The 23,298-nt window shown below is 42.6% G+C and overlaps 1 protein-coding gene and 1 pseudogene across 9 annotated transcripts in view; one reads left to right on the top strand and one right to left on the bottom strand.

Annotated features, from left to right (window-relative positions):
* Positions 1-23,298, bottom strand: part of DLG2 (discs large MAGUK scaffold protein 2) — a 2,053,927-nt gene that overhangs the window by 1,989,290 nt on the left and 41,339 nt on the right. The window lies entirely within an intron of this gene.
* LOC308257747 (cytosolic arginine sensor for mTORC1 subunit 1-like) lies at positions 14,531-15,477 on the top strand (annotated as a pseudogene). Its single transcript has one exon. The product of its transcript is annotated as a cytosolic arginine sensor for mTORC1 subunit 1-like (transcript).

The following is a 23,298-nucleotide window of genomic DNA, read 5'->3' as shown; positions in this document are numbered from 1 at the left end:
GTCGTTCGGTTGATTTGCATATTATGCTTTTCTTATTATAGATAGGGTTATTTCACTCATTTTTAATGACCTCATGGGATTTAGAACTAAAAAGTGTATTAAAAATAATTTAGGCCAATTTCCTCATTCAACAGGTAAGAAGACTAGCCTAGAAAAGTAACTTACTTGCCCAGTGTTATACAGATAATTGGCATCACTGTTTATAAATATCTGTATTCTCTTTAATGAATATCTATTACTAGAGACCCGGTGCATGAAAATTCATGCACTGGACGGGGGCGGGATGGGGGGTAGCGGGGGGTGTCCCTCAGCCGACTTGCCCCCTCTCACAGTCTGGGACCCCTCAGGGGTGGGAGGCGACCCAGCAATCAGGGGAAGGTGATGCCCCAACACACCTCTGCTGCTACCACTACCGGCAGTGCAAGCCTTGGCCGGCCCTGGTTACCTGAGCCTCAGGTGGCCCTGGGCAGTTGGGAAGCCACCATCCAAGGCTTGCCTGTGCCTTGGCCGGCCCTGGGCAGCTGTGGGGCTGAGGGGACTGGGGGACTCTGAAGGTGGGCAGGCCCGGCCTTGCTGCATGCCTACCCCAGCAGGGCTGAGGGGACTGGGCACTGCCATCTTGTGGCTGTGGGCACTGCCATCTTTGAGGGCATGGCAGCAATTAGCATAGTCCCTCCTTATTGGCTGTAAGCACAGTCATCTTTAAGGGTAGGGCAGTCAATTAGCATATTCCCTCCTTATTGGCTGTGGGCGCTTCCATCTTTGCAATGGCATGAGGGTCAATTAGCATATTCCCTCCTTATTAGATAGGATTATAATACTAGAGGCCCAGTGCACAAAATTCATGCACAGGTTGGGCCCCTAGTGGCTGCTGGCTGCCGGCCAGGGCCTCCCTTCACACCTGCCTTGGCCTGGCACTGCCCGCTCACCTGCTCCACCATCCCACCGCAGTTCTACTCTTGTCGGGTCCCATTGGGACCAGCAGCGCCTTCACTGCCACCTGCTGCCAGTGCCATGTCGCCAGCACCCGCCATGCTCCCCCTGGTGGTCAGCACACATCTAACTCCCAGTCGGTAAAACTCCCACCCATGGGGGCAATTTGCATATTAGCCTTTTATCATATAGGAATCACTAATGGGCTATATAAAAATTGGATCAGTAAATGACTTAGAAAATGTCTCTCAAATCCCATGAGATGGCTGACAAAACTACTACTGATTTGACATTTGCAAAGGAACAATTAGTAGAGTAAGTGTAAAAAAAACATATTTGATGCCATGGAAAATTACTTTGAAAGATTAAAATTTGATCCACTGCCCTCTAATCATACACAAAAAATTACCACTTGGGCCAAATTCTGCATTATGAATTCAGTGCTCCTTTATTTCTATCACTCCTATTCTTCTGTAATTATTCCACATCTTGAGATTCTAGGCTTCTTGTTGAATTGCTAATAAAATCCAGGAAATGCTCAAGGAATTTAATTCAGATATAAATGGAATTATTTGGGTTGTTTCTGTCTGTGCTTTTAAAAAATAATAATATGAAACAGTGAGCTGTTACCTAAAGCCCCACAGACTTCTCAGCTTGACACCTGAAGTAATTTAGAAGACTAAGAAAAAAAAAATCTATGGCTGCCTTACAGCTAATTTATTGACAACAATTTCAGAAGTGAGAAAATCCACCCACACTTGTATACAGCATACAGCAGCTTTATTATTTTGTCCTGCTGGTGCAGTCTTCTCATTCTTTTTTCTTGCAGTCCTTCTCACTTTAGGTCTTCAACAAGATTTTATTTACAACTAGAGGCCCGGTGCACAGGATTCATACACTGGTGGGGGTCATGGCCTGCGGGGATTGGCCCGCTGTAGGAGCACTGCTCATCCAGGTCAGCCAAGCGGCTGTGGACCCGCCCTCTGAGCGGCTGCTCCCTGGTCTGGCATCTTCCATGGAGCCAGAGCATTCGCCTCTCCAGGGGACCGGGTTAGGGCTGGCCCAGGGACAATAGTACTGAGAGGCGGCAGAGTAGGCCTCAGTCCCGCGGCAGCCACAAACCCACCTCCCAGCCTCCGGGGTCAGCTCTGAGAGCCCAGCAGCGGTGCTGCACAGCCTGCAGAAGTCCAGAGGAGGTGGCAGGGAGAGAGGAGGAGGAGCCTGGGACGAGCGAGGAGGAGCCTGGGATGAGCGAGGAGGAGCCTGGGACAAGCGAGGAGGAGCCTGGGACAAGGAGGCAACAATCGCAGCCCGGGTTCCTGCCCGTAGGCCCGGGGTTCGCAGCAGGAGCAGCCGCTCATTCTGGTCAGCGGAGCAGCGCCCCCACTGTGGTAGCACACTGACCACCACCGGGAAGCTACTGCATTGAGCACATTCTGGTTGTTCCGCCACTCAGTCTCTGGGCTTTTATTATATAGGATTCTAAATTTACTTCTGAGTTCAACCTAACTAGGAATTACACCAAAAGAAATGGGGTACTGCCTCCATTGTTAAGCCATCTCCTGGAAATACATTATGTTAAAAAATACCCCACATCCCTGGCCAGTGTTGCTCAGTGGTTGGAACATCAGCTCACACACCGAAGGGTCATGGGTTCGATTCCCAGTCAAGGGCAAGTACTGTCTTGCAGGTTCGATCCCTGGCCCCAGTGGGGGTGCACGTGGGAGGCAACCAATTGATGCGTCTCCCTCACATTGAGAGAGAGATGCTTCTCTCTCTCTCTCCCCTTCCCTTCCTTACTCTCTCCCTTCCACTCTCTCTAAAAATCAATGGAGGAAATATCCTCAACTGAGAATTAACAAACAAACAAAAAGAACACCCCCCATAGACCTGCACAAAATTGTATACAAATTGACTTGCAAACAAATGGAATAATACCTATGTATTTAACTAGTAGATGAACTGTGCAAGGCCCTTTAAAGCTAAAATTGGACAAAATGAGAAATTTTAGTTTATGTGTAAAGGATATTTATGAGTGAAGCTTAATCTTTCAAGGCAAAGGCTCATATCTTCAATATCAGCTTTATTTTTTCTTTGTAAAAACTTGCATAACATACAATAACATGGACAGTGAAAGGAAAGCTGAGCTGTCAGCTCTGGGTTTCAGAGTAGGATTTAAATTTCTCAGCAGTCTCTTTTAAATCTTAAATTCCATAATTCTATTATTCTTTAGTTTTCCTTTTTGTGTCATAGCACAAATCATTTGGCATGACATTTCATAGCCAAAAATGTCAAAGTAAACAATTTCAACACTGAATTAATGTTTTAAAGAGTGAAAGTCAGTCCCAGCCTAAGGACATTTACAAAATAATGAAAATAGTCAAATATATCAATCAGATACATATAATTTGTATGTGTACATATATGTTTGTGTAACTTTAAATTTAAAATTGGAAGAATATCCATCAAAATGTTACTATCTCTAGGTGATATTATTATTAGGTATAGCTATAAGTGACTAACTCTTATGCTTTTCTATGTTTGAATATCTCACAATAAAAATGTAAATTTTATAAGTATGGAGAAAAAGCATTTCCATTCTAAAGTATAAAAAGATGGCATAAAGAAGGTGATACAGGGGGAAAAGGTGTGTCTTTTATGAGCATGTCCACCAACACCAAGATGCATCTTTATCATGAGACAGAGACAGTGGATGAGGTTAATCTTGACAGAGTCTCATGGGTACTGGACAGGTTGGAGATAGAGGGCAAAAGCAATTGAGTATATCCTTTGACTTTCTAGCACTGCCATGTTGTCTGGCATGCTGCCAAATGCAGGAACAGCAGAAACCCCTGACAGTCACGTCTTGGGAGGATCCACTCAATGGCTTATAGAGCTGGTATTGGATCAAAGCTGAAATATTTGCATGGAGGTTTTCCAGCAAAAGTGGCAACTGGCTCATTTGAGTAAGATAATTCTCAACCCTGCTATTCTGCATCATAACAGGCCTCCTCTGGGTAATTCCCAAGTTCAAGGTTGGTTCCTCTTTATTAAACCACTAAAAAAAACCCTTTCCTTAGGCCCTACCTCCCTGTCATATTTAAGATTGTAGCCTCTGACATGGTGGACATTAGGTTCTTGAAGGCCACGTATGTAAACTGAGAAGAAACAAGTTAAATCAACTGTATCCTGAGAAAAAACTTTTCAGAGACAATTGTATCTTATAGTCATGAAAAAAAACATACAGAAATAGAATTGGCCTATGTTCATAGCAGCACAATTCACCATAGCTAAGATTTGGAAACAGCCTACGTGCCCATCAGTAGATGAGTGGATTAAAAAACTGTGGTACATCTACACAATGGAATACTACGCTGCGGTAAAAAAAGGAGTTCTTACCATTGGCAACAGCATTATGCTAAGTGAAATAAGCCAGTCAGAGAAAGATAAGTATCACATGACCTCACTCATTTGTGGAATATAATGAACAACATAAACTGATGAACAAAAACAGATCCAGAGACAGAGAAACATCGATCAGACCGTCAAACCTCAGAGGGAAGATAGGGGAGGGTGGGGGTAAGGAGGAGAGATCAACCAAAGGACTTGTATGCATGCATATGGGCCTAACCAATGGACACAGACAACAGGGGGGTGAGGGCATGAGTGGGGGGATGGAGGGTGCTAATGGGGCATGAGGACACGTATGTAATAACTTAATCAATAAAGAAATTTTAAAAATAAAAAAAGAAAAAGCACTTTAATGTTATAAATGTAACTAGAAGTCATTAAAAAAAATCTTACATCTAAAAAAAAAGAAATAGAATTGGTACATAATATTGCTTAAAGCCTTCAGAAGTTCCTCATTAGTTTCATGATAAAATCCTAAGAGCATTATCAGAATATCTGGGGGAGGTAAACTGTAACTGTGTTTTAAAAAACTTTCTCACATGATTCCAATATATCAGTGCTCATTCGCTATGGAGAATCACTGAAGTGTGTAATATTTGTATATACTAGATATACTATAAATACCAGATACTGTATACCTTAACAATATATTTGCTTTAAATGAGGAAATATGAAGAGTAATGATGAAGCCATTATGTTACCCAAAAAGATGAACAAATATCTATAATAATAAAAGCATAATATGCAAATTGACCGAATGGCCAAACAGCAAATGACCAGCCAGATGACCTTCTGGACGAAGCTGGGGCTGCGAAGGCCTATCCTTGCACAAATTTCATGAATCGGGCCTCTAATGAATAAGCAGCAGGAAAAGTTATGAGAAAAACCTAAGTTTAATGTAGTATAATCACTCCAAATATAATTTTTTCTAGTCATGATTAGGTCAGTGTATCTCAGAGTTGAGCTCTTTTAATGAAAAATAATTATAATGGACTCCCCAATGTTGCTTTAAATATTCATATTATAACTAATTCAGTCTAAATACCAAAAGAATTGGATATAAGATATTATACATAGTTTCTTTATAACTATAAAATTAATACAAATATACAAATTACATACATAAAAAAACTACAAAAATTAATAACACTTTTACTGGTATATGAGTACTAGGGGCCCAGTGCACAAATTTGTGCACCTTGAAAGGAACTGTGGGCTGCGAGGCTGCAGTGGGCACAGGGGAAGGTCTTGGCCCATCCTCTGCGCCCCTGCCTGGCCCCTCCCACTGTGGTCCCCCGCCCCCTGTCTGCTGGCAGCCCCGCTCCTGCCACCATCGTTCCCATGCGCTGATGGCACCGGCCCCACTCGCACCCTCTGATGGCACGGAGCCACTGGGGCTGGCACCAGCAGTGGGTGCGAGCGGGGCCAGCGCCATCAGCAGGTGCAAGCGGTGGCTGCTGCCCCAATCACCCTTCAGGAACAGGGGAGGTGAAGAAGCCCTGAGAGGCGATTGGGGCTGGCAGCCGCACCCGCTGACGGCACCGACTGGTCAGGACTGGCGCCAGGCGCCAGCAGCGGGTGCAAGCAGCAGCTCTGGCGCTGGCAGTGGATGCAAGCAGGGCCAGCACTGGAGACAGGTGCAAGCGCCAGATGGGACCATGGCACATGGGAGCAAAGAATTTTCAGTAACCACCAGAGGCTTGCCCTGATGACAGCGACCAGCGGTCCACCTTGGTCTGGCACTCCCGCTCACCTGCTCCACCTTCCCGCCACGGCCAACACCCGCCATGTTCTGCATTCTGCCCCCTGCCATGCTCCACGCATGCCCCCTGGTGGTCAGCGCACGTCATAGCAATTGGTTGTTCAGTTGTTCAGTTGTTCTGCCATTCGGTCTATTTGCATATTAGGGTTTTATATAGAGAATTTTTTGAAACAGGTCATACTGCTTTGCTGAAACTAATGTGTTGATGTTGCATGTAATAGGAGATTCGGATTTTTATTTAATTTCTTTCTGAATTTTTATATTAATAATAGAGTATTCCTATTAAGACTTCCAGTGTAGGGGACCCTTCTCCCCCTCCCCACGTGGGAGCCAGTTCAGGGACTTTCCCCCCTCCCTACTTGGGAGTCTGTACTTGTTCTTCAATAAATCTCCACCTTTGCTATCCCATTTTTCTAAAAATAAAAAAAAATAAAAAAAATAAAGACTTCCAGTGTAACAACATACCACATTGAGCAACTAAAGATCTTATCCTACTACAAACATACATAAAATGCTGCATAAAATATAGCCCCCAAATATTAAGTTCATGTCAATGCTAAAAAGAAAGAATAGGGAATCCCCAGGAATGAGAAAAACAGAGGGAACTCAAGTCATATCAGTTGAGATTTCCGTGGTCATAGGGAGTATTGGACCCAGTTATGTGGAATCCTAATGCCTTGAGATCACAATTATAGTGCCTAGACAAGGACTAAAATAGGCTCTAGAAATAAAATTCTCTTTACTAGAAACTGAAAGTTTCCTATTCATGAAATAGGGCTTTTAAAAAAAAAGCCCCCACCTTCTAGAACAAGGAAATGCCAAGAACAAGAATGCTCATCACTGCTGAGTGCTCTAATGGAGGGGAAACATGGGACTCCTACAATGCCCAGCAAAAGTAAATGCAAAACTAACCCATGGACACAGACAATAGTGCAGTGAAGGCCTAAAGAGGGGGTGGGGAAAGGGGATGTGTCAAAGGGGGGCATCTGTAATACTTTCAACAATGAAGATAATTTTTTTAAAAAAGTAAACACAAAACTCTTCTTCAGGGATACTTCTACAACATATATGACTCTCGTGGGGAAAAAAGAGATGCCAGATGAAGGTTAACTCTTAGAGTTTACAAATCACATGAGGATATGATTCACCAAAATGGATTGTCAGTAGACATAACAAATGGGTAAAATAACACCCTCTCCCCAAGGATTTTTTTTAAAAAATAAAACAATCTGAGATTTTAAAAATAAATGTCCTTGGAATTATTCTAAAGGTAAAAGAAGAATTAGAAACATATGAGAAAAGAAACATCATGGAAGTGATTTTTTAAAAATAGAACTTATAGAAATAAAAAATATTATCAGCCCTGGCCTGTTTGGCTCAGTTGGTTGAGCATGGTCCCATGCACCAAATGATCACCAGTTTGATTCCTGGTCAGGGCACAGGCCTGGGTTGCAGGCTCACTCCCCAATAGGGGGCATGCAGGAGGCAGCTGATAGTTGTTTCCCTCCCCATCTCTCTAAAAGTCAATAAAAACATATTAAAATATATTATCAAAAATTTAAATTGCAATGTATGTATTAATCAACAGATTAGGAATAGTTTAAGAAAAATATTATATGGAAAGATGAACTTGAGAAAATTCCCCAGAATGCAACATAACAAAGAAATAGAAAATACAAATAAAAGGTGAGAGGCATGAAGAATAGCATAAGGAAGGCATTAATGTCTATTTAAGTAGGTGTTCCAAGAGGGAATAAGAAAGAAAAAATATTGAAAAAGCTGACAGCTAAGAATTTGCTATAATTGATTTAAAAGAAAAAAAGATCAGATTCAGGAAGCAAATGAATCCCATGCAAAAATTTATAAAATAGAAATTGAGAATATATTGAGAAACTGCAGATATCAAAGACAGAAAGAAAATGCTAAAAGCAACTTCAGAGAAAATACACATGAATGCAACATAAAAACCATTAGAAGGGGGACCCTTTCCCCCTCCCCACGTGGGAGTCTGTTCTGTGGGGCTCTTTCCCCTCCCCACTTGGGAATCTGTACTTGTTCTTTAATAAATTTCCACCTTTGCTATAAAAAAAACACAACAATTAGAAGGAGAGTAGCCTATTATTTTATTTATTCACAAATATATTCTGAATGCCAGGCACTGTTGCAGGCCTTGGTGATATAGCAGTGAACAAAACCAACAAAATATTCTTGCCTTTTTGGAGCTTACATCCTGGTGATAAGAATAGAAAAATGTCTACAAAGCATACACATAAAGTAAATATAAACCTAGAATTCTAAACTTACTTTTTCTTTCATTCATTAAACTACTGGCTCGGTGTATGAATTTGTGCACATTGAAATAAAATTAATTAGAAGAAATATTTTAATATCGCTATTTGCCCTTTCTCTATAATAGAAGTGTCAGAGATGAAAGAAAATTATTAAAATGTACATGAAAATAATATATAAAATGATTAATAAAAACAATAAAAACATGGTATAACAACAAATATTTTACATGAAATTTTTACTGTCAGAATCTTCATTTACCATTAATTTTTTTAAAATATGCCGGGTATTCTGGAAAATTTATATCATTTGGATAAACTTTGCCTTTGCTACAACATCGAATAAATTTCCCATCAGATGTTTTTTTCATTGGATAAATTTAAGGATAGGCAAAATTGACATGTAACAGTCATTCCACCACAACTGTGTTTGATAATTGCATCTTCATTTACCTCATTTTCGCTATGAAGGCAGATCCTACCAGGACTGGTAGTACTTGTCGATGACTGTTCTTCAGACATATTCTGTCGACAACGTCGCTTTCTTTTGGCTTCAGAGGTACACTGTGCCAATAGTTGTTCTTCAGACATATTCTGTCAGTGACGCCACTTTCTTTCCGCTTCAGAGGTACATTGTGCCAATAGTTGGTCTTCAGATACATTCTGTTGACAATTTCAGCTTCAGAATGTCAACAAAAACATGATGTCATTACCCAGCACCCACAGCCACCATTTTCAGGCTGGGCTGGGCTGTGGGTCACATTTTGTGCCATAGCAGCGCTAGCTGCGATTTGGTGGGCTGTCACTCCAGAGGAAGCCGAGTGTTGCTTTGTTGGTGCCAGGTTCACGCTGCCATTTCTCTGTGCACATCACATGAAGTGCATTTTCAACTTATGAGGGACTTATCAGGATGTAACCCCACCACCATAAGTCAAGGAGCATCTATACTCTTAAATGTACAGATCAATGGTATTAATAACTTCACCTTTTTCCTGTTACTTATTTGTGTACTTTAATAAAAATGTCCAGCAAGCAATTCTTTAAACGATTAGTTGTCACATAGTAATTTTGTAAAAACTTTGTTGAACACGTATGTGAAATGGACATTCTTTGGATACCTAATACAATGTTCTAGGAATCAAACACAAAAGCATCTCCACTATGTGCTTACTATTGCATTTACATGCAATCTCATTATGTAAAATTGTTGCAGATCTCTTCCAGCTGAAATTCCAACGGAGAACCAAGCACCTCACTGGTTTAGATCCTCCCCACATTCTGTCCACTCTCACCCACTGATTCCAGGACACTGCAAAATTCACTTTGAAAGCCACTGTAATTGATAAAAATTACTTTTAAACAAGATTATATTGTGGTTTCTTCATAATTTATAACTTCCCCTCACATAACCAGGACTATCATAAAAGCATATTATATCAGTTGTCGTTCTTTACGAAGTCAGGTTGGTTATTATTTTGCATGTGTTTGCAAATTAATTTTATTTAATTTTATAAATTTATTATAAAGCCATTTGATCTTATAGCATTTCTTCAGACTAATAGGCATTTGCTACTTTTTGTATAACTAATGTTCTTACTAAGATAGAATCATTTCTCTAAAATCCAAAAGCCTAAGGGAATCTGGAGCACAGATGTGATAGCAGATGTGATGAGTAGGACAACTATCAGATTTAGCAACTCAGGAAATATAAATTCACCCGTGTGCACCAGGTAATCAGAATGATGGCAAAATAGCAGAAAAACCCTCACAATATCACAGTAAAACCTTCAGAATGTTTCTTAAGTGACTAACTTCAATCAAAACTTCACTGGAAAGTTCATTCTCTCTTGTAATCTCAACACGGACATACTAGTAAAGAAAATACATTTTATTAGATGATTAAATTTGTGTGGTACCTGACCTCTGGAAAGGAAGTTTGATATGATTGAAATTCAAAACTTGGGCAAACTATTTAAATTAGTTAAATAACATATGAAATGTTTCTTAATTACTGAAGTTTCTGTAGAAAACCAACATGAATAAAAAAAAAAAAGAAAGAAAGAAAAGAGCTAGCTTTCTCAAATTTCAAAAACTCAAATCTTCCAAAAAAGTGGTTGTGGGGAGAAGTAATTTTTAATCAGCTCAAAAACCTAATATTAAAAGTAGAATGAACCAGAACATGTTTAAGAAACAAAAAAATAAAATAATAGGTAAGGTACTACAAGTGAGTAGTAACATAAGCAATGAAAGAACCAGTGTATAAGAAATAGTGATGAAAGGAGACTTGGCTTTGGGTGTTGAAAACACAATAGGATATACAGATGATGTATATAGAATGGTACACCTGAAACCTTTATAATTTTATTGACCAATGTCACCCCAATAAATTCAATAAAAATAAAAAATAAATTTTTAAAAAATTTAAAGAAATAAATGGACCTGTTCTCATAAATGTAGCACATGGTGTCTCAAGTTTACAGATCAGAAACTGAATCTAAAAAAGTACACACAGAAGTTATTGTCTACCTGAAAGGCAAACAACCATGTCAAGTGGATGCATATATATTCATGCAGTAATACAACTCCTAACCGCAAATGAATTATTCCTTTGAGTAAATATGATTAGGTTTGCTTTTAAACAGAATCTTTTTAATACAGAGTTTTTAGAGCCTAGATTCTTGTTACTAAGTCAAAAAATAGAACTATTATTTCCAAATAGTTAACAAAGTTATTAAATGCTCATGTGATTGCTATTTTCTTCAGTGTATTTCCTAGAGACACCATAATTTGGATTGTGAAAGACTGATTTTCTTGGAAATGGAAATGCTTTTGAAATTTAAATTGCAGAATTATTTGTCAAGGTCTAGAAAAGACTATAAAATATTCTTATTCTTCAAGGTATTAAAATAGTTGTGTAGTCCACAAGATGCTAAGATAATTTAATATGGAAAGGATAGTCCTTTTTTAAAAATATATATTTTATTGATTTTTTACAGAGAGGAAGGGAGAGAGATAGAGAGCTAGAAACATCGATTCAGCGGCCTCCTGTACACTCCCCACTGGGGATGTGCCCGCAACCAAGGTACATGCCCTTGACCGGAATCAAACCTGGGACCTTTCAGTCCACAGGCCAATGCTCTATCCACTGAGCCAAACCGGTTAGGGCAAAAGGATAGTCCTTTTAACAGATGGACTGAGACTATTGGAAATCCATAAGAAAAAAAAAAGGCCTTATCTCCTTACTTCACACAATACACAAAACTTAACTCAAAATCAATCTAAATGTAAAAGCTAAAAAAGTAAGTATAAAATGTCTCAAACAAAGCAGGTTACCATATAGCCTAACAATTCCACATCTAGGAATCTACCCAAGAGAAATTAATACATATGTCAACATCACGACTTTTATACAAATGTTCACAGTAACATGATTTATAATAGCCAAAACTCAAAATTCTCCGAATGTCCATTAAGTGGTGAATGAATTTTTAAAAATGTGATATATCCATATTGGAGAATATGGGCTGCTGATACAACATGGATAAACCTCAAAAAATATATGCTAAAAAAATATTATGCTACATGAGACACTACATGTGAAAGATTACATGTTGTAAGATTGAATTTATATGAAATGTCCAGAAAAGGCTAATTTATAAAAGACAGAAAGCAGACCAGTTGTACCCTGTGGTTGGGAGTAAGGAACTTTTTATGGTGACAGGACTGTTCTAAAACTGGATTGTGCTGATGGTTTCACAACTCTATAAATGTACTAAAAATTGAATTGTATAACTATGATGGGTAAATTGAAGGTATATAAATTAAATCTCCATAAAGCTGCTTTTTAAAAAATCTGTGCAAGTTTCCAACTTTTCCTTTACTTTTTCTGACAGTGAGTAACCAAAACCCTGAAATTCCAGTCAATATTACAATAGCAAAACTATACATATTATTTTCAAATTCAGGCTTAAGTCACTGTTCAGCACTTTTCAACATTTCCCTTGCATTTGGCAGTCAGCAATCTAAAGGAACAGCATAATGAAGGCAAGAAGTATATCTGGCAGTAAATAATTATTTGAATGGATAGAGCTCAGAAGACTTGTCAAATCAACTCCATAAGAAATGGTACCACCTGTGGTTCTACACTGGTAGACAAAATTACCTACTAACCTTGTATACTGTTAACCTTGTAAATGTCCCAACCAGTCTCTGGTACAGCTCTCTTAGGTCTGTAAATTATCTAATTGAGATTTCTTTCCTAAATAATTTAATAATGATGTTTATAGCAATTGTTTTATTAAGCACTGAGAATATGCTGGTTACTATGCTAGGTATTTCACATTTAAAATCGCATTTAATCTTGACAACTATCTTGTTATGTATTAGCTTCATTTCACAGAAACAGAAATTGAGGCTCAGAGAGACTGAGTAAAGTAAGGCTCAAGATTTCACAGTTTGTGACTTATCTCCAAGTCGATTGAGTAATCCCTTTGCTTAGCCACAAAAATATGCTTTCAAAAAGCAAAACCACACCTTAGCTTTAAAGAGCTGTACTATCAGAACATGTCATTGTAGGCTCCTACTTACAAGCTAGAATGGCCACTGTTGCTGACATAATTCTACCATAAATTTTGGAGTCAAATATAAAAGACAGTCATCAGTGGTGTGTAAAAAAGTTGATCCAGGCAATTTTTAATGACTTTGAACTATTTACAGCCTAGAGTCCCTATAAAGACCAGATTTAAGACTGATGTTCAATTTAGAGCTAAGAATTCCTGTATACCAATGAGAAGAGAAAAATGAGAGAAATAACTGTTTACCATTTATATTGACCATCTGGTTTTTGCCAAAGAATATGCTACATTTTTCATATACGTTATTTCATATATCCTTAAACCAACTCTATAAGTATTATTATCTTCAATTTGCAGATTAAAACTATAGAACTCTGAGAGGTCAAGTAACTTTCCCCTAAATCACACAGTAAGTGGCAAAGTCAGGATCTAATCTAAAAGTCTGCATTATTTTCACTATGTCCCGCTCAAAGCCTCCACCTTCCCCCCACCCTTGTTGGCCCACCTGCATTTGTTGTAGCTTGGCTTGTCATTGCAGTAGTGGCTGGCTGGCATAAAGTTCATCCCAATGCAAGTACAGGTCTTCTATGACCTCTAGGTCCTCACTCCCACCATCTTCTTCCCATGGGTTCCAGGTGTTGGCATTCCATTCTGGCTTCATGACTACTGCCCTTAACCTATGCAGCTGTAGCTTTTCCCTCCAATTTTTACAAAGCAGCAAGCTATGGTTTCTATTTTGGTATCGTGTTCCTCAACCTTCTAGGCTAAGTTAGTAGCCAAGAGGGAGATGGATAAACTTCTTTTCCAGTTGGAGTTCCCCTTCTACTTCCAAACTTTTGCCAGAGCCTTTAAAAGGGTGTCAGTGGCCAACTAAACTGCCCATAAAAGTGGCCAGTCCACTGTAGCAGCCATTTACCACCCTTTCTTACCACCCCCATGGGCAAGATAACACTGAGCAGACAAATGCTCCAGTCCACCCAGTATTTAAGGGCATCCTGTACTCACGAGATGGGGAGGTGCGCTACAAGCATCCAACTTTCAGACCGCCTCGCCCCACAGAGAGGCTGATGGCCCACCTAGGACTTCCCGAGGAAGCTTCTGCCCCTTTCCCATTTCTCCAGCCTGTGAAAACTTCCTGGGGCCAAGAGACCAAAGCAAGATGCTGGCAACTCCAGAATTACATCAGAATTGCTTCTTGGACAGTGGATTTCCACACCTCAAAGGGGATGGGGCTTGTTATATAAAACCAAGTGGCAAGTGCTTGTTAAAAGCTATAAAATCTAAAGCAGTAAACAACTCAATGGGCCCACTTACCTCACAAGAATATTTCTTTCAGGTGATAGACATTCTTGGGGTGAGCCGGAAGTCAGCCTGCTTCCTAAGATGATATTGGTCACATTAAGTCCCAGGAATCATTGCACCTAACCATCTACCTGTGAGACAGGGGATGTGGCAGAACAGCTGCAATCGATCAAAGATGCAGGAGCTGTCAACAAGAAGGAAGACCGCCTGCCTGGGCGCCCTGGGTCTGGCAGGCCATGGGGTGGGTCCGTGCGCCCGCGATGGAGCTGCACATCCTTGAGCATCAGGTGCACAACACCCTTCCACTCATCAAGCTGCTCTTCCGGCCCCACTGAAGCCGGTGCAAGTTCTTCAGCCTGAGGGAGACTCCCGAGGATTACATGCTCATGCTGGACGAGGAGGGCTTCAAAGAGCTGCCCCTATCGGAGTTCCTGCGAGCAGCTGAGGCCACCTGGCTGGTGTTGAATGGGTCATCCTGCAGCGGGACAAGCTGCTGGGGTCATGAAGATTGCCCGCTCGGTCACTGCACCGCTGGCCGAGCACCACGTGTCTGTGCTGATGCTGTCCACTTACCAGACAGACTTCATCCTGGTGCAGAGCAGGACATGTCCGTGGTGATCCGCACTCTGGCCCAGGAGTTGGACATTTATCATGCCTGTTGCCAGGGATGTTTCCAGCAATGGCTTTCCCCATGCTCAGCATGGGCCCAACCCCACAGTGCATCCTCTCCAGAGTCCTTATGCTGGACCCTGAGACACTGCCAGCCATCGCCACCACCCTCAGCGACGTCCTCTTCTACTCCCACGGTGATCCCAAAGAGGCCGCCCCTGGCCATCCTGGGCCCAGCTCCATCATGTTCTTTGCCTTCTCCCTCATCGAGGGCTGTCTCAATTGTCATGGATGTGGAGACTCAGAAGAAGTTCCCCAGGCACCTCCTGCTGACCAGCTGCTTGGGAGAGCTGTGGAGGGTGGTGCGTATCGGAGGACAGCCCTTGGGTTCTGATGAATGCGGGATCGTGGCCAGATCGCGGGTCCCCTGGCTGCGACCAATGTTTCTGCCTACTACATCAGCACCTTTAACTCTGACCACGCCCTGGTACCTGAGGACGTCATTGGCAGCTCCATCGAAGTCCTCCAGCAAGTGCAGGAGGACCTGGGTCACCTCTGTGCTCGCCCCTCACCCCCAGGCTTCCAGAGACTTCTCTAAGCTATTTCCTTAACTCAGGATGAGCCCACATCCCTCTCCTTCCTCCCCCATTCATGCAGAGGGACAACCTACTTCCCCTCTCTATATAAGCTGACTGAAGGAACCGGCTCTGACATGGATGCGCCCTGTCTGCCCACACAGGGGAACAGGGTGCTCCGGGCTTCCACAAGGAAACCCTCAATCCGTCACTTGCTACCCAGCCTCTGCCTGAGGCCAAGCCATCCCTGTCTCTGCACCCAGGGCCAACTGCTCCTGGATGGGCCCTAAGCTCTGTTCTGCCTCTGGTTGGGTTGCCTCCCCTGGTCAGGTGAGTTCTGATGGTGCCCACCCCTCATGGGGCCTCCAAGAAAAGTACTTTACATCTCTCTGGTATTTTTTTATCAACTTGTTAACAAAGGGCTTGTAGTGACAAAAACTAAATAAATAATAAGAATAAGGAAGATGGATGAGAAACCAAGATGGTGGCATAGGTAAACACCTAAACTGCTGCTTCGCACAACAATTTCAAAACTACAACTAAAAGACTAAACGTCTATCACCCAGAACCATGGGAAAGCTGGCTGAGTGGAAGTTCTACAACTAGAAGGAAAGAGAAAAGAGCATTGAGACGTTCACAAGTGCTGAAAAGCTGAGGTACGGAGGCGCGCGAATCGGGCTGGCGGTGGGTGTCTGGGTGCGCTGCTTCTTTCAACCCGAAGGGAGACAAGCTCCAGATTACTCTGAACTCCAGTTTCTGGGGAGACGCTGGGGACCCAAACTCCTACAGGGAGAAGCTGGACTGTCTGCCATCGGGTCAGAAAGTGAGGGTGACTTTCTTGCAGAGGTGCACCCAGGAATCATTGTTTACTGCACTGGGGCGCGAGACGCAGGGACTTGGAAATGCGGAAACGCAGAGACGGCTGACTGGCAGCCATCGCTGTTTGCCACGCCCTAGCCTAGTGACTCCCTGAGACCCCACCCCTCACAATCTACAAACCCACCCAAGCTCCACACAGCGACTTTTGCATATAAATGGCCTGCCCTATTGCAGCTTAACCTAACAAACTGCAGCTCTGGTCAGACAGCTCCAAAACCTCCAAACCCCAAGCAAAGAGGAGAAAACTGTAGTTCTCGCTGTACCTCCTGCTGGGTGGCCTCAGACAGTAGCTGACCAGCACCCAATTGGAGATCCAGAAGCTAGTGTATCTAGTGGTCAGTGTGAGACGACACCAGATTTCAGCTACTCACATCCATAAGTGACACATTCAAGAGGCAGACTCAGTGAGCACCAAAGCCCCACTGAAGCAAGTCCTGCCCCCTAAGCGTGTCTCCAGCACAGCAGTTCTTCTATTATAGACACAGCGGGTCCTCATAGACAATTGGCCTGGAGGTCAATTCCTCCCAGTGACACTAACAACAATCAAGACTTAACTACAACAAGGCTGTACACACAGTCCACAAAGGGGTGCACCAGGAGTGTCCACCTCAGGTGATTGGGGAGGCCGACACACTGGCCCATATAGGACACCTAGCACACAAAGCCACCCTACCAACTCAGGGAAGCAGCGAAAATGCGGAGACAAAGAAACAGATCACAAACGAAAGAAATGGAGGAAAACAAATGACTGGATATAGAGTTCAAAACCACCATTATAAGGTTTTTCAAGAATATCCTAGAAAAGGCCTATAAATTCAACGAGACCCTCAAGGATATGAAAAAGGACCAACTAGAAATTAAACATACACTGATTGAAATAAAAAATATTATACAGAGACCCAACAGCAAACTAGAGGAATGCAAGAATCAAGTCAAAGATTTGAAATACAAAGAAGCAAAAAACACTCAACCAGGAAAGAAAAAAGAAAAAAGAATCCAAAAATTTGAAGATAGTGTAAGAAGCCTCTGGGACAACTTCAAGTGTACCAACATCAGAATTATGGGGGTGCCAGAAGAAGAGAGAGAGCAAGATACTGAAAAGCTATTTGAAGAAATAATGACTGAAAACTTCCCCCACCTGGTGAAAGAAATAGACTTACAAGTCCAGGAAGTGCACAGACCCCAAACAAAAGGAATCCAAAGAGGACCACACCAAGACACATCATAATTAAAATGCCAAGGGCAAAAGACAAAGAGAGAATATTAAAAGCAGCAAGAGAAAAACAGTTAATTACCTACAAGGGAGCACCCATACAATTGTTAGCTGATTTCTCAACAGAAACTCTGCAGGCCAGATGGGAGTGGCAAGAAATATTCAAAGTGATGAATAGCAAGAACCTACAACCAAGATTACTCTACCCAGCAAAGCTAGCATTCAGAATCGAAGGTCAGATAAAGAGCTTCACAGACAAGAAAAGCCTAAAGGAGTTCATCACCACCAAATCAGTATTATATAAAATGCTGAAAGGTATTCTTTAAGAGGAAGAAGAAGAAAAAAGTAAAGATAAAAATTATGAACAATAAATACATATCTATCAACAAGTGAATCTAAAAATCAAGTGAATTAAAAGGCTGAGGAACAGAATAAACTGGCGAATATAATAGAATCAAGGGCATAGAATGAGAGTGGATTGATAATTCTCAGGGCGAAAGGGGTGTGGGGGGTACGGGAAGAGACTGGACAAAAATCATACACCTATGGATGAGGACAGTGGGAGGGAGGTAAGGGCAGAGGGTGGGGTGGGAACCGGGTGGAGGGGAGCTATGGGAGGGGGGGGAGGAGAAACAATTGTAATAATCTGAACAATAAATATTTATTAAAAAAAAAAAGAAGAAGAAGAAGGAAGATCATCCCTCCACAGGCAGAGAACAGCTCCATTCAACATGGCGACTAATTTCACCTAAAGGCAATAACCCCTAGCCTCATTAAACACTCATTGAAATATATTAGCATACTAAACAACCCACCAGAGCAGCCATGATTGGAAAGGGAAGCATATAAAAGGTCACAGAATGGTGACTGAGGCTCTACTGAGAAGTCTCCACTCCTTTCCCTGGAAAAATCCTCCCCCTTATTGAATGCCCTACCCCTCAAATGAGCCTGAATAAAAGAAATAAATCCCACAGGGAGGGGCTGCTCTGTAGAGTAGCCCATTCTCTGTTTCACTGCTTCACTAATACTAGTAAACTCACTTTCACTTCAAACTCTAATCTGGCTGGCATTTGAATTCTTTTCTGGGCAAAGCCAAGAATCTACAGTGGGTCATGGACCCTTGGGTCCCTGGATACCACCAACCCATGCATCACCTGGAGTTAGCATCAGAACCCACAGGTTAAGGGCTCAGTCCCACAACACTGCCCATTACCCCGCTCCTCGGGTTCAATAATTTGACTATGATAGAATCATGAGTGAAGACAGTGAAAAGTGTTAAGGATCCAGAGTCTAGCAGTGTGGTGACCAATAGCTAGAGGTAATGGCAAAACAGCCAGTCTCCTTAGAACACTCTTTCTGTGGGGTAATCTTGACTGTGCTTTGTATTTCTTGGTTCTTGACTATTTTTTGAGTCCTATCTAGCCTTCCTGGAGTTTCTGTAAGGTATCTTATATCCTTCCAATAAATTCCTTTCCTACTTAAATCATACACTACTGGTCTATTATTTTCAATCAAGAACTCTAAAAGCCATCTGTTTCTAGCCTTAATCTCTGTCACATAAGAAGTGATATTGATTAATCAATTCCAGAAGTTTTAAAAGTTAAATTCATGTATGTTAATAAATCAGGTAGATTCTTAAAATGCTTAAATAAGTATGACCTCTTTTAAATTTGAAGTTGAATCCCATAATGCTACTATTTATGTAAATTAGAACTCAGGTTGGTTAGAATAAATTTTTTATCTAGTAATCAACACTTTCCAGAAGTTAAGAGATAATATTTTCAATTTAAAAAAGGTAAAGGCTAAGAAAAAGCTATATCCAGCTAACTAGTTTCTATATAAAATTTTAATGAATATTTTGCATAAAATTTGGCAAGAAAACTTAACACCTCAATTATGAACATTATCTGCTTCAGAGAATTTAATAAAAATTTTCATAATATTGTACATGTCATGACCTCTCACTTCTCCCTTCAGTCTCATGGTTTTAGAAACACTAGTGCCTCAGTGCAGGGATTCCTGCACATTGAAAGGAAATTAATTAGGAGGTGGCTGGCGGTGCAGGACTGGGCAAGATGGGCCAGACTCGCCCTGGAGCCAACCTGGGGCAGTGCCATGGCTCGAAGGGCATCTGTGGAGTGAGCAGGGTCCCTCCAGCAGGTGGGGTCCATCAGCCTGGTCTGCGGGGATGGGACAGAAACCAGCTCTCGGACATCCCCTGAGGGGTCCTAGATTGCGAAAGGGCGGTTCTCAGGCGATGCACCCCGGAATCAGGCTCCCTCCTCTATGGTTCTGGGATGTGTCACCTGAGAACCGCCCACTGCCAAGTAACCACAGCTCAGAAGCTCCTGCATTGAGCATCTGCCCCCTGGTGGTCAGTGCACGTCATACCTACTGGCCGGTCGGATGGTTGGATAGTCACTTAGCCTCTTATATATATATAGATTAATATTCTGACCTCCCAAATTTAAACTTCAATCCTGATATCTTCCTGGTACCCCAGATTTCTGTAGCCAATTGTATACTTAACATATCTACATGGGTGCCTCAAACTTCATACCTCCAAAACCGAACTCCTGATCTTCTACTCCACCCTCTAAATATTCTGCCTTCCTAGACTTCTCCAGCTTTGAAAATGGAAATGCCATACTTCCAGAGCCTCAGGCAAAAAAAAAGAGTCCACCTTAACTCCTCTAGTTTTCCCATCCCTGACACCAAATCTATTTACAAAACCCAGGACTCTACCTTCAAAATCTAGACTCTGCCACTTCTCACCACTCTCACTGCTACCATACCCTAATCTAAGGCACGATCATGTTTACTTGGAATAGTATAATAAACTCCAAACTCATCTCCTCCATGTCTTTCCTTGTTTCCTTTCAGTATATTCTCAACATGCAACACAGAGTTGATCATTTTAAACATATGACAGATCAGATCACTCTTCTCAAAACCTTCCAACAGATTCCTAGCTCATTCACAATAAAAATCAAAATCTTTATAATAGCTAAAAATTCCATATAACCTGTTGTCCTACCACAACCAAGTTCATTTCCTACTATCTCTCAATCAAGAGTGATTGAATCCGCTGAAACCGGTTTGGCTCAGTGGATAGAGCGTCGGCCTGCGGACTGAAGGGTCCCGGGTTCGATTCCAGTCAAGGGCATGTACCTTGGCTGCGGGCACATCCCCAGTGGGAGGTGTGCAGGAGGCAGCTGATCGATGTTTCTCTCTCATCGATGTTTCTAGCTCTCTATCCCTCTCCCTTCCTCTCTGTAAAAATATCAATAAAATATATTAAAAAAAAAAAAAAGAGTGATTGAATCCATAACAAACCTACTATTCCTGGAATCTCTAAGTATGCTTCTATCTCAAAGCCTTTCCTTGAAAGTCAAGTGCTTTTCCCCTTGCAAATAGCCATATGACTCAGTCCCTCAGCTCCAAGGCTTAACTCAAATATTTCCTTAGATAGGACTTTACTAACTACTTTATTTAAAACTATGGGCCTTGCCCTAACCGGTTTGGCTCAATGGATGGAGCATTGGCCTGTGGACTGGGGGGTCCCAGGTTCGATTCCGGTCAAGGGCATGTACCTGGGTTGCGGGCACATCCCCAGTGGGGGGCGTGCAGGAGGCAGCTGGTCGATGTGTCTCTCTCATCGATGTTTCTAACTTTCTATCCCTCTCTCTTCCTCTCTGTAAAAAAAATCAATAAAATATAATATTTAAAACTATGGGCCTGGTACACGGATTCAGGCACTGGTGCGTTCCCTCGGCCTGGCCTGTGGGGATCGGGCCAAAACTGATCTTTGGGTCCGGGGTGCAGGAGAAGCAGATTTGGGGCCAACAGCACCCCAGCAGCAACCTAACCCATGACAGATTCTGTGAGGAATCGGGCTCCTTCCTCTACTGGATGGCAGTGTCTGCCCCCTGGTGGTCATTGGGTGTCATAGCTACTGGGCAAATGGGTGAACAGGTGGATGGTCGCTTAGGCTTTTATATATATAGACTAGAGGCCCGAAGCAAGAAATTCGTACACAGGAGTGTTCCTCAGCCCGGCCTGCACCCTCTCGCAATCCAGGACTCCTCGGGGGATGTCTAACTGCCAGTTTAGGCCCGATCCCACAGAGATAGGGCATAAATCGGCAGTCAGACATCCCTCTCACAATCTGGGACCACTAGCTTCTAACCACTGGCCTGCCTGCCTGCCTAATCTCCCCTAACCACTCTACCTGCCTGCCTCATCACCCCTAACCACTCTGCCTCTCTGATTGCCCCTAACCACTCTGCCTGCCTGCCTGATCTCCCTTAACTTCTTGCCTGCCTGATTGCCCCTAAACCCTCTGCCTGCCTGCCTGACTGCCCCTAACAGCCTCTGCCTGCCTGCCTGCCTGCCTGCCTGATCGCCCCTAACTGCTCACTGGCCTGCCTGATTGCCCCTAACTGCCTCTACCTCGGCCCCTGCCACTGTGGCTTCATATGGAAGGATGTCTGGAATAATGTCTGGAAGGTCATTTGGCTGTCCAATATAAAATACTAAGCTTTTAGAGAGAAACCAAGATAGCGGCATAGGTAAACACCTAAACTGCTGCCTTGCACAACAATTTCAAAACTACAACTAAAAGACAAAATGGACATCATCCAGAACCACAGGAAAGCTGGCTGAATGGAAATTCAACAACTAGAAGGAAAGAGAAAAGCACATTGAGACTCAAAGGAGCTGCAAAAGGCTGAGGTAGAGAGACATGAGCGCAGAGAGGACTGGCTGCTGAGTGCGCGGCTGGCTTTCTAATCAGGAGGGAGACAGAAGCTTCTGACTGCACTGAACTCCAGTTCCGGGTGAGACTCTGGGAACCCAGACTCATTCAGGGGGAATCTGGACTGTCAGGAAAAGAGAAAAGCACACTGAGACTCAGGGGAGCTGCGGAAGGCAGAGGTCCGGAGGTGCGTGCACACGTGGAGAGGACTGACTGCTGAGTGCACAGCTGTCTTTCTCAAGCGGAGGGAGACGGAAGCTCCCAACTGCGCTGAACTCCAGTTCCAGATGAGACTCTGGGAACCCAGACTCATTCGGGGAGAAACTGGACTGTCTGGCAGCGGGCGGAACTCAAGGGCAGCTTTCTCTCAGTGGTGCTTGCAGTGAATACCAAGGGACACTGAGACCCAGGGGCCTCATAGGGCAGGGCTGACAGAAAGCCAAGGCTGTCTGCTCCGCCCTGAGACTCTGCCCCATCCAAGCTGAGCACAGAGGCTTTTGCAATTTTGCAAGTCTTGTCTCATAAGGGTGTCTCCAGCACAGAAGTTCTCCCAGCATGGACACAGCTGATCCTCACAGCCAATTGGCCTGGAGGTCAATTCCTCCCAGTGATACCAACAACAATCAAGACTTAACTACAACAAGGCTGTGCACACAGTCCACAAAGGGGTGCACCAAGAATGTCCACCTCAGGTAACTGGGGAGGCTGAGCCACTGGGCCCTACAGGACACCTAGCACACAAAGCTACTCTACCAACTCAGGGAAGCAGCGAAAATGTGGAGACAAAGAAACAGGTCACAAACGAAAGAAATGGAGGAAAGCAAACGATTGGATATAGAGTTCAAAACCACGGTTATAAGGTTTTTCAAGAATTTCCTAGAAAAGGCCGATAAATTTAGCGAGACCCTCGAGGATATGAAAAAGGACCAACTAGAAATAAAACATACACTGACTGAAATAAAAAATATTATACAGAGACCTAACAGCTGACTAGAG

Source organism: Plecotus auritus (assembly GCF_963455305.1).
Source record: "Plecotus auritus genome assembly, chromosome: 9".
Taxonomy (NCBI): domain Eukaryota; kingdom Metazoa; phylum Chordata; class Mammalia; order Chiroptera; family Vespertilionidae; genus Plecotus; species Plecotus auritus.
Note: the sequence above shows the minus strand (reverse complement) of the source record. Positions and strands in the feature narration are given on the sequence as shown.